Raw genomic sequence first — 10765 nt, 5'->3', positions numbered from 1 at the left:
TGAACAACCGATCTCTCAATGTCGGCAAAACCAAGGAACTCTATTGACGCCCAGCGGGATGTTACTCATGCCCTCCCTCCCCTACACATTAACAGCACAGAGGTGGAACGAGTGGAGAGGGTCAAGCTCCTGGGAGTGGTCATCCACAACAAGCTTTCTTGGACTCTTCATGTGGACGCACTAGTTCCACAGGCCCAACAACCTCTCTCCTCCCTCAGGCAGCTGAGGAAATTTGGTGAATACCCTCGCCAACGTTTATAGGTGAGCCATCGAGAGTGTTCTGTCTGGATGTATCGCGACCTGGTACGGCAACTGTGTACCCATTCCAGATCGGAGACGGTTACAGAGAGAGGGGGTGAACTCGGCCCGGACAATCACAAAGGCCAACCTCCCATCGATAGAATCCATCTACCAGGCCCGCGGTCAGGGAAAAGGCCGCCAGCGTTCTCAAAGCTCCATCCCACCCTGGCAATGTTTTTCTCCAACCTCTACCATCGGGGGGAGAAGCTACAGAAGCCTGAACACACACACACACACCAGCTGGTTTAGGAACAGTTTCTACCCTACTGTTGGTAGAACACTGAATGGACTCGCAAACTCTGAACATTCGCCTGGACCTGTGTTTTTGCTGCTGTTTACCTATTATTTACTCATCTATGCTCCTTAACTCTGTGATCTGCCTGTATTGTGTGCAAAACAAAGCTTTTCACTGTGTCTCGGGACACAGGACAATAAATTCATTTCAATTCAGAACTGCTCACAGTGCTCTAGAAGTGGTCTCTCCAGCACCTTGTCTAGTTGCAGTAAGACTCCCTACTCTTACCCTCCGACCCCTTTGAAATAAGGGCCAACACTCCATTTGCCCTTCCTGATTACTTACTATCCTGATGTGCTAGCTTTCTGTGTTTCATTTACAAGAATTCCCCATCCACCACCCCCCCTCCCCCCCCCCCCCATCACCTCCAAATCCCTATGTGTTGCAGCCTTGAATGTTCCCTCATATTACAACAGGATCTGGACCAGATGGGCCAGTGGGCTGAGGAGTGGCAGATGGAGTTTAATTCAGATAAATGTGAGGTGCTGCATTTTGGGAAAGCAAATCTTAGCAGGACTTATACACTTAATGGTAAGGTCCTAGGGAGTGTTGCTGAACAAAGAGACCTTGGAGTGCAGGTTCATAGCTCCTTGAAAGTGGAGTCGCAGGTAGATAGGATAGTGAAGAAGGCGTTTGGTATGCTTTCCTTTATTGGTCAGAGTAATGAGTACAGGAGTTGGGAGGTCATGTTCCGGCTGTACAGGACATTGGTTAGGCCACTGTTGGAATATTGTGTGCAATTCTGGTCTCCTTCCTATCGGAAAGATGTTGTGAAACCTGAAAGGGTTCAGAAAAGATTGACAAGGATGTTGGAGGGTTTGAGTTATCGGGAGAGGTTGAATTGGCTGGGTCTATTTTCCCTGGAGCGTCGGAGGCTGAGGGGGTGACCTTATAGAGGTTTATAAAATCATGAGGGGGCATGGATAGGGTAAATAGGCAAGGTCTTTTCCCTGGGGTGGGGGAGTCCAGAACTATGGGTTTTGGGTGAGAGGGGAAAGATATAAAAGGGGCACATTTTTCACGCAGAGGGTGGTGCGTGGTTGGAATGAGCTGCCAGAGGAAGTGGTGGAGGCTGGTACAATTGCAACATTTAAGAGGCATTTGGTTGGGTATATGAATAGGAAGGGTTTGGAGGGTTATGGGCCAGGTGCTGGCAGGTGGGACTAGATTGGGTTGGGATATCTGGTCGGCATGGACAGGTTGGACCGAAGGGTCTGTTTCCGTGCTGTACATCTCTATGACTCGATGTACCTAGGCACAGTGAAGTGTTTTGTTTTGCATGCAGATTATACCATACAAAGTGCATTAAAGTAATAGATCAGATTGAGGAATATAATGTTACTGCTGCAGAGAAACAGCAAGATCAACATTCAATATAAAGTTGAAAACTTAATGTCCATTCAGAAATCTCTTGAATCTGTTGGTCTGTGTGTTTAATTTTTTTGTATCTTTGCCCAACAAAAGAAGATGGGAGAGAATATAATTTGGGCCTGCAGCGAGTAACTCCCCTCCTGACTCCCCCCAAAGCTTGTCCCCCACCATTGACAAGGCCCAAGTCAGGAGGGTGTGTGAGGGAGTACTCCCCACTTGCCCTGGATGGGGGGGGGGGCACTCGAGAAGCTCGACACCATCCAGGGACAAAGCAGCCCCCCGCTCGATTGCCCCCACACCCACAAACCCCCACTCCCTCCACCCCCCTGACGCTTAGTAACAGCAGTGGGTACCGTCTACAAGACGCACTGCAGCAACTCCCCCAGGCTCCTCAGACAGCACCTTCCAAACCCCACGGTCACTTCCATCGGGAAGGACAAGGGGCAGCAGGTACATGGGAACACCAACCCCCCTGCAAGTTCCCCTCACCGTCCCAACTTGGAAATATATCGGCTGTTCTTCAGTGTCGCTGGGTCAGAATCCTGGCTCTTCCTCCCTGACAGCGCTGTGTGTGTGTGTGTGGGGGGGGGGGTCCCTACACCACACGCGGTTCAAGATGGTGGCTGACCCCAACCACCCACCTTCTCAAGGGGGCAATTGGGTGGGTAAATTTAGTCAATAAAGGCTGGGTCCAGCCAGTGACCCCCACATCCCGCAAGTGAATAAAGTTTATCAATGAGTTATGTTGGCCATCTTCCAATCTAACGTGAGCATCTCTGAACCAAACGGGTTTGACAGATCTAAAACCAACATATTAACTATTTCACTGCTTTCAAGAAATCCATCAGGAGACGTGTCGACCCATAAGTCCAACGGCTTGCATTGAATCACCTTCCTGGTGATTATAATTTAACCTCCCCACCATTGACTGGTTTATCGTGTCTGACAGATGCGACTTGTACCTGTTACAGAGAATGTGGATGTCAAACACTTTACCAATCCATCCTCTCTTCATCAAGCCCAGGGACACTGCACAGGCTCTATCTTTGAGTATATTTCAGTAGAGAATGGTCGATTTCAAATTACCAGTGACATATCATCGAATCCCGACAGTGTGGAAACAGGCCCTTCGGCCTACCAAGTCCACACCGACCCTCCGAAGAGTATCCCACCCAGATCCATTCCCCCCTACCCAATTATTTTATATTCACCCCTGAACACTATGGTTAATCTAGCATAGCCAATCCACCCTAACCTGCACATCCCTGACAACTATGGGGCAATTTAGCACGGCCAATCCACCCTAACCTGCACATCGCTGAGCACTATGGGTAATTTAGCACGGCCAATCCACCCTAACCTGCACATCCCTGAGCACTATGGGTAATTTAGCATGGCCAATCCACCCTAACCTGCACATCCCTGAGCACTATGGGTAATTTAACATGGCCAATCCACCCTAACCTGCACATCCTGAGCACTATGGGCAATTCAGCACAGCCAATCCACCCTAACCTGCACATCCCTGAACACTATGGGTAATTTAGCACGGCCAATCCACCCTAACCTACACATCCCTGAGCACTATGGGTAATTTAGCACAGCCAATCCACCCTAACCTGCACACCCCTGAGCACTCTGGGTAATTTAGCACGGCCAATCCAACCTAACCTGCACATCCCTGGGCACTATGGGTAATTTAACATGGCCAATCCACCCTAACCTGTACATCCCTGGGCACTATGGGTTAATTAAGCATGGCCAATCCACCCTAACCTGCACATCGCTGAGCACTATGGGTAATTTAGCACGGCCAATCCACCCTAACCTGCACATCCCTGAGCACTATGGGTAATTTAGCATGGCCAATCCACCCTAACCTGCACATCCCTGAACACTATGGTTAATCTAGCATAGCCAATCCACCTTAACCTGCACATCCCTGTACACTATGGGTAATTTAGCATGACCAATCCACCCTAACCTACACATCCCTGAGCACTATGGGTAATTTAGCACGGCCAATCCACCCTAACCTGCACATCCCTGAGCACTATGGGCAATTTAGCATGGCCAATCCACCCTAACCTGCACATCCCTGAGCACTATGGGTAATTTAGCATGGCCAATCCACCCTAACCTGCACATCCCTGAGCACTATGGGCAATTCAGCACAGCCAATCCACCCTAACCTGCACATCCCTGAGCACTATGGGTAATTTAGCACGGCCAATCCACCCTAACCTGCACATCTTTGGACTGTGGGAGGAAACCAGAGCACCCGGGGGAAACCCACGCAGACACGGGGGGAGTGTGCAAACTCCACACAGACAGTCGCCCGAGTCTGGAATCGAACTGGGGTCCCTGGTGCTGTGTGGCTGCGGTGCTAACCGCTGTGCCACCGTGGCATCTGTATAGGGTTATGGGAATGGGGTGCAGGTAAAAGCCACAATCCTGTTGATTGGTGGGATAGTATCGAAGGCCGTGTATCTGCTCCTATTGGCCGGGCATGTTTCTAAGGACAGAGGAGACGGAGCGTGATGTCAAGCAGGAGGCCTGGAAACCATCCGCATTCCTTCGAACTGCTGAACTGGGTCGTCACAATGGGAACGTACCGTCAAACATCCCATAAGCCTCTGCTCAAAGGCTCTTTGGAACACCCAGTGAAGTAGATCTTGAACCGCTGTCTGGAAGCTCTCCGGAATCCGTAGGTGCTACAGGAGAACGAGAAGAGACAACCTCAGTGTGACCAAAGGGAACGTTCACTGGATAGAAAAACACTCAGAGTCATGTGTGTGTGTGTGTGTGTGTGTGTGTATGTGAGAGAGAGTGTGTGTGTGTGTGTGTATGTGTATGTGACAGAGAGAGAGTGTGTGTGTGTGTGTGTGTGAGAGAGAGATAGAGTGTGCGAGTGTGTGTGCGTGAATATGTATGTGAGAGAGAGTGCGTGTGAGTGTGTGTGTGTATGTATGTGTATGTGAGAGAGAGTGTGTGTGTGTGAGTGTGTGTGTATGTGTGTGTGTGTGAGAGAGAGTGTGCGAGTGTGTGTGTGTGTGAGACAGAGAGTGTGCGAGTATGTGTGTGTGAGAGAAAGACAGAGAGTGCGTGTGAGAGAGAGAGCGTATGTGAGAGTGTGTGTGTGTGTATGTGAGAGAGAGTGGGTGTGTGTGTGTGTGTGTGAGAGAGAAAGTGTGTATGTGTGAGAGTGTGAATGGGAGAGAGAGTGTGTGTGTTTGAGTGTGAGTGTATGTGTGAGTGTGTATGTGTGTGTGTATGTGTGTGAGAGTTTATGTGTGTGAAAGTGTGTGTGTGAGAGTGTGTGTGTGAGAGTGGGCTTGTGAACATGTGACAGTGTGCGCGCTTGTGAGTGTGACAGTGAATGTGTGAGAGTGTGTTTGCTTGTGAAGCCTGTGTGTTTATGAGAGTGTGCGTGTACATATGTGTGTGCATGTGCACTTGTGAGTGTGTCAGAAAGTGTGTGTGTGCGTGTGCGTATGTGTGTGTTTTTTTTCTTGTGAGTGTGTGTGTGTGTCTGAGTGTGTGTGTGAGAGAGTGCTTGTGGGTGTGTGAGAATGTGCGTGTGTCTGCACGAGCGAGTGCATTTGTGCAAAACTGGTGAGAACAGTGCATTTTGTACATCAGCTGACATTGGTAAAACCGTCGGCACAGAACACACCTCTCCACAACCTTTCAAAATGCACTGACCGACTGAAGAGCATCTCACTCAGATGAAACCCCCCGCCCCCCGCCCAGACCGTAACCCTGAAGTTCCCATGACTAACCCACCTAGCCCGCACATTCCCTGGACACCACAGCACAATTTAGCACGGCCAATTCACCCTAACCTGCACATCCCTGAGCACTATGGGTAATTTAGCACGGCCAATCCACCCTAACCTGCACATCCCTGAGCACTATGGGTAATTTAGCATGGCCAATCCACCTTAACCTGCACATCCCTGAGCACTATGGGTAATTTAGCACAGCCAATCCACCCTAACCTGCACATCCCTGAACCCTATGGGTAATTTAGCATGGCCAATCCACCCTAACCTGAACATCCCTGAACACTATGGGTAATTTAGCACGGCCAATCCACCCTAACCTGCACATCCCTGAACACTATGGGTAATTTAGCACGGCCAATCCACCCTAACCTGCACATCCCTGAACACTATGGGTAATTTAGCACGGCCAATCCACCCTAACCTGCACATCCCTGAACACTATGGGTAATTTAGCACGGCCAATCCACCCTAACCTGCACATCCCTGAGCACTATGGGTAATTTAGCACGGCCAATCCACCCTAACCTGCGCATCCCTGAACACTATGGGTAATTTAGCATGGCCAATTCACCTGACCTGCACATCCCTGAGCACTATGGGTAATTTAGCACGGCCAATCCACCCTAACCTGCACATCCCTGAACACTATGGGTAATTTAGCACAGCCAATCCACCCTAACCTGCACATCCCTGAGCACTATGGGTAATTTAGCACGGCCAATCCACCCTAACCTGCACATCCCTGAGCACTATGGGTAATTTAGCATGGCCAATTCACCTGACCTGCACATCCCTGAGCACTAGGGGTAATTTAGCATGGCCAATTCACCTGACCTGCACATCTTTGGACTGTGGGAGGAAACCGGAGCACCCGGAGGAAATCCACACAGACACGGGGAGAATGTGCAAACTCCACACGGACAGTCACCCGAGGCTGGAATCGAACCCGAGTCCCTGGCGCCGTGAGGCATCAGTGCTAACCCCTGTACCGTCCCTACTTTTGAAATGGAATTTTGGCATTTATTGCTGAAGGAATAGAGTGTGAAGAAAGGGATGTCTTGCTTCAGCTGAACAAGACATTAGCGAGACTGTACCTGAGAGTATTGTGTAGTAGAGTTTCAGTGGCCCCCTTCCTTGAGGAGAGATGTAGATACATTGGCGATAGCTCAAAGCAGGGTTCACTCGATTAATTCCAGATTAATTCCAGAGGGGTCTGACCTTTCCGAAGAAAGATTGCGCAGTTTAGGCCTGAATTCTCTGAAGTTTAACAAATGTTGCAATTGTACCAGCCTCCACTCTGATGCTCCAGGGAAAACAGCCCCAGCCTATTCAGCTTCTCCCTGTCGCTCAAACCCCAAGAATACCTATGTAAAACCTTTTCCGAACCCTTTCAGGTTTCACATCCTTCCGATAGGAAGCAGACCAGAATTGCCCGCAGTATCCCAATCCCTCCTTAAATGTACTCGACGTCCCGGCATCCACGACACTCTGGAGTGTGGATTCCACGGATACATGACCCTTCGAGAGGACGTAGAGGGGCATAGGTTTAGGGTGAGAGGGGAAAGATATAAAAGAGACCTGAGGGGCAACTTTTTCACACAGAGGGTGGTACGTGTATGGAATGAGCTGCCAGAGGAAGTGGTGGAGGCTGGTACAATGACAACATTTAAAAGGCATCTGGATGGGGCCTAGATTGGGTTAGGATACCTGGCGGACGTGGACGAGTTGGGCCGAAGGGTCTGATTCCGTGCTGTCCAGCTCTGTGACTCTCAGAAATAGATTTTTAAATTTGCGACGGATGGAAGGGTTCTGGGGAAACAAGAGGCTGCAGAGGAGACTGAGATGAGATCAGCCACGGCGGCCGACAGGTTTTGAAAAACCAAACGGTTTGCTTGCACTCCCAGTTCTTAAAGTTTGACCAACCAAAGCAGGGGTCCGCCGCTGCGGGATCTTGCTGTGTGCAAATCGGCGAGGAAATCGCAGAGCCAAGGTCTTTTGCGATTAACAGCAGCTGGCTGTGGTTTTTAATCGAGTTTTGAGAAGATTTGTCGCTCAGGTTGAGGTTCTGGATGTAGGTTTGCTCGCTGAGGTGGAAGCAAGGACTGTAACAAACACTACATTGGGCAAACAGGCAGAAAACTAGCCACCAGGATACCTGAACACCAATTAGCCACAAAACGACATGACCCTCTCTCACTAGGACCCCACATACAGAGGAGGAAGGACACCACTTGGACTGGGACAACACAACCATCCCGGGACAAGCCAAACAGAGACACGAGAATTCCTCGAAGCTTGGCATTCCAACTGGAACTCTATCAACAAACCCATCGAGTTAGACTCCCATCTACCACCCCCTGAGAAAAATGAACAGGAAGTGACTTCACCACAGGAAATTGCATCACCACAGGAAATGACATCACCACAAACATATAAATAGAAAGCAGGAATTTTCAGCATTGCTTCACCAGAGGCCCACTGAATGATGTGACCCAGGAGGGTGACGAAACGTCTGATAATGAACCTTCCAGCTCAGCGAGCAAACCTACATCCAGAAGGTTTTTATGGTGCTGGCAAGCATTTTGAGGCCTCTGTCATCTGCGGCAGCCCGACAGAGGGGATAACAAATTTGGAAGTGGGGGCACAGCCTCAAGGGAAGGAGGAGCAGATTTCAGACAGAGCCGGGGAGGAAATTTTTCACCCAGAGAGTTGTGAGTCAGTGCCATTCCCCCCCCCCTGCCCAGTGAAGTGGTTGGGGCTTCCTCATGTCTATGGCAAAGATAGGTTTCTGCACAGTCAAGGGAATGAAGGGTTACGGTGAGCGAGTGGGTAAGTGGGGAACTGGGTCCACAAAAAGATGAGCCATGGGGCGGTGCAGTGGTTAGCACTGTTGCCTCACAGCGCCAGGGACCCGGGTTCGATTCTAGCCTCACGCAGCTGTCTGTGTGGAATTTGCACATTCTCCCCCCCGTGTCTGCGTGGGTTTCCTCCGGGTGTTCTGGTTTCCTCCCACAGACCAAAGATGTGCAGGTTAGGGTGGATTGGCCGTGCTAAATTACCCATAGTGTTCAGGGATGTGCAGGTTAAGGTGGATTGGCCATGCTAAATTACCCACAGTGCCCAGGGATGTGCAGGTTAGGGTGGATTGGCCATGCTAAATTACCCATAGTGTTCAGGGATGTGCAGGTTAAGGTGGATTGGCCATGCTAAATTACCCATAGTGCTCAGGGATATGCAGGTTAGGGTGGATTAGTCAGGGGCAAATGTCGGGTGACAGGGTGGCGGAATGGGACTGGGTGGCTTACTCTTCAGAGGGTCGGGGGGGGGAGTTGTTGGGCCGAAGGGCCTGTTTCCCACTCTGTAGGGGACCTAATCTGATCCTCTTGAATGGCTGAGTGGGCTTGAGAGGGGCCAAACGGCCTACTCCTGCTCTGACTTTGCTTGTTCGAGGGGGGTCTCCCTTGCAACACCGCGTCGACCAGAAACAAGCCAGCCCCCCGTGGAAGCAGAATGAGCTCCCCCTGGTGGCCCTGACCGAAAAGGCCTCCCGCAGTCACGGCTCTTGCCGTGGGAGATTGCCGTGCTTTGAAATTCCCGTCGATCGGAACTGCGGGGCGAATGGGGAGGGGGTGCGAGTTACGCCATGCACAGTCTCCGGGAAAAGGGGCGCGTTGCTGGTTCGTTCGGAATGCTGCGGCTTCTTTCTCTGACCACTGAGGATAAAGGGCTGAGCAGATGCCAACCCGTGCGCAAAGAAAATGCCAAAACCTGCAGCTAAAGGGATGCCATTCGGCCCCTCCAGTCAACGCAGGTGATAGCTCCCCCCCCCTCCCACTCCCCTCTGCTTCGTCTTAGGGCAGTTTAATCCAATCCCCAATCGGAGCTCACATTGAATAAAGCAGCTCCCTGATTTGACGTGGGCCTTCGGCTGGGATATGAGGCGTCCATGTACGTGCCTGTAATTGTTTTTTTGGCCGCCTGCACACTATCGCCCCCTACCCTGCCACCCCACAAATTGCACCACTGACATCTCTGCACAGCTCACGGAAGGTAACATAGGCGGTATATAGTAATCAGTAAGTTTGCAGATGACACTAAAATTGGAGGTGTAATGGACAACGAAGAGGGTTACCTCAGATTACAACAGGATCTTGATCAGATTTGGCCAATGGGCTGAGAAGTGGCAAATGGAGTTTAATTCAGATAAATGCGAGGTGCTGCATTTTGGGAAAGCAAATCTTAGCAGGACTTATACACTTAATGGTAAGGTCCTAGGGAGTGTTGCTGAACAAAGAGACCTTGGAGTGCAGGTTCATAGCTCCTTGAAAGTGGAGTCGCAGGTCGATAGGATAGTGAGGAAGGCGTTTGGTATGCTTTCCTTTATCGGTCAGAGTATTGAGTACAGGAGTTGGGAGGTCATGTTGCAGCTGGACAGGACATTGGTCAGGCCACTGTTGGAATATTGCGTGCAATTCTGGTCTCCTTCCTATCGGAAAGATGTTGTGAAACTTGAAAGGGTTCAGAAAAGATTGACAAGGATGTTGCCAGGGTTGGAGGGTTTGAGCTACAGGGAGAGGCTGAACAGGCTGGGGTTGTTTTCCCTGGAGTGTTGGAGGCTGAGGGGTGACCTTATAGAGGTTTATAAAATCATGAGGGGACATGGATAGGGTAAATAGGCAAAGTCTTTATCCCTGGGATGGGGGAGTCCAGAACTAGAGGGGCATAGGTTTAGGGTGAGAGGGGAAAGATATAAAAGAGACCTAAGGGGCAACTTTTTCACACAGAGGGTGGTGCGTGTATGGAATGAGCTGCCAGAGGATGTGGTGGAGGCTGGTACAATTGCAACATTTAAGAGGCATTTGGATGGGTATATGAATAGGAAGGGCTGCAGGTGGGACTAGTTTGGGTTGGGATATCTGGGTCAGCATGGACGGGTTGGACCGAAGGGTCTGTTTCCATGCGTGCGACTCTACGCCTCAGTCATTTTGGAGAGTTGATTAAGAATCACCCA

At 50.4% G+C, this 10765-nt stretch overlaps 2 protein-coding genes across 5 annotated transcripts in view; both read right to left on the bottom strand.

Moving 5' to 3' along the window:
• The window catches only part of LOC140459576 (poly(ADP-ribose) glycohydrolase-like), a 126450-nt gene that overhangs the window by 6030 nt on the left and 109655 nt on the right, over positions 1-10765 (bottom strand). The window lies entirely within an intron of this gene.
• LOC140459806 (zinc finger MIZ domain-containing protein 1-like) overlaps positions 1-10765 on the bottom strand; it is a 96208-nt gene that overhangs the window by 85168 nt on the left and 275 nt on the right. For 3 of the 4 annotated variants that reach the window (XR_011953871.1, XM_072554335.1, XM_072554337.1), the window contains exons 1-2: positions 6849-6971; positions 4582-4680 (exon numbers count right to left, since the gene is read on the bottom strand). The gene's annotated coding sequence lies outside the window, so the exon portion shown is untranslated. Of the gene's footprint in view, positions 1-4581; positions 4681-6848; positions 6972-10765 lie in introns of those variants that run through there. The other variant, XM_072554336.1, reaches the window with a different exon arrangement.

This window comes from Chiloscyllium punctatum, chromosome 35 (assembly GCF_047496795.1).
Source record: "Chiloscyllium punctatum isolate Juve2018m chromosome 35, sChiPun1.3, whole genome shotgun sequence".
In the NCBI taxonomy this organism is placed as follows: domain Eukaryota; kingdom Metazoa; phylum Chordata; class Chondrichthyes; order Orectolobiformes; family Hemiscylliidae; genus Chiloscyllium; species Chiloscyllium punctatum.
This window is presented reverse-complemented; position numbering and strand designations above follow the sequence as displayed.